Genomic DNA, 1,381 nt, shown 5'->3' with positions numbered 1-1,381 from the left:
CCTTACTGTGCAGTAGGGCTTCAGCCATTCTTTACCCTGAGGATACTATAATCAACCAGGCAATAAAATCTCAGCTCTGGAGCAGTTGAAGGTTTCCTGGCTTCCGTAGCTGGAATAGAGCCTCAGTGTTCTGTGTCCTCTCTCAGCAGTATCCTTTTTCCTTTCCCCTGCCATCATCTCCTTTCTTCAATCACCACTGTCAGAAACCTCTCCAATCTTGATGTTAAGTCAATTCCACTAAACTCAGTTGAAAGTTTCTATAATATGCTTTAGGCCGAACTCTTCTCTCTGATATTTGCATCATAATCAGACCCTTAGAGATTAAAAAAAAAAAAAAAGCATTTCAAACTGTGATAGCACAATTACATATTAGGATTCCAAATGAAGTCAAGAAGCCTGGGCCACTACAGCCATATCACCCTGAACATGCCCAATTTCCTCTGATCTTGGAAGCTAAGCAGGGGCGGGCCTGGTTAGTACTTGGATGAGAGATCACCTAGGAATACCAGGAGCTGTAGGCATTAAAAAAAAATTAAAAAAAAAAAAAGAAGCCTAGGCCACAGAAAAATCCTTTGTCTCATTAGTCAATATACCCAATCCTGTTGCTATCCTGCAGAAGTCAATTCTTGTCTCCCCATCTCCAGTTTCCTTACGTGTAAAATGAGAAGGTGGGAGTCAATTAAAATTCCCTTTTGGCTCCAGTATTTGTAGTGAACAGAAGTTTTAGCTCACAAAACCACAAGTTTAAGCACTACACTCTTATTTTTTGGCAATTCAATTCAATTTTCCTTTTGTGTACCCGATATTCTGGTGGAAACACAATTCATCTAGAGTTTCTTCATCCTTTTTTTCCATGTATGTGCTTATGTTTCAGAGTCTTCTGAGACTTTAGGTCAGCTGTGTTGGGAGAAAGGGACACTGCTATCATTTTGTACAAATTAATAAAAGGACTCCTTCTAGAAAGATGGCTATTTAGAAAGCACCTTTCCTCCCACTGATTAGCTTGGGTCCAGGGCCACAACACAGCAGGCAGAGCAGGGAATCCATTCCAGTCCCCAATGGTCTCTGCAGTGAGCTGCCCTTTAACAGTGCACAACAGGCATTAATAGGGCTGGCAGCCCTGGGGATGGGATGGGCACCCCATACACTGCCCATGGATTTATGTCTGGAGTCAGGGTGTAGCAAGACTGTTGAGAGGTGGCAGGTCCTTGAGAAAGGGCCCTGGTGCTCTGCTTTCCTAGCAGAGTCTGTGGGAGGTAACCAGAACACAGGAACAAGATGGTCTATTGCAGACATTAGGCTGCAAACTAAAGCTTGGACTATCTTGCTGAGATCCCAATGCCACAGCTTTACACAATTCAAAGAAGGCACTAATGAAACT

At 43.0% G+C, this 1,381-nt stretch overlaps 1 pseudogene; it reads left to right on the top strand.

Annotated features, from left to right (window-relative positions):
- Positions 1–402: 402 nt before the first annotated feature.
- Positions 403–521, top strand: LOC111730172 (annotated as a pseudogene).
- The last annotated feature ends 860 nt before the right edge of the window (positions 522–1,381 follow it).

This window comes from Pteropus vampyrus, unplaced genomic scaffold (assembly GCF_000151845.1).
Source record: "Pteropus vampyrus isolate Shadow unplaced genomic scaffold, Pvam_2.0 Scaffold302, whole genome shotgun sequence".
NCBI classification, from domain to species: Eukaryota; Metazoa; Chordata; class Mammalia; order Chiroptera; family Pteropodidae; genus Pteropus; species Pteropus vampyrus.
This window is presented reverse-complemented; position numbering and strand designations above follow the sequence as displayed.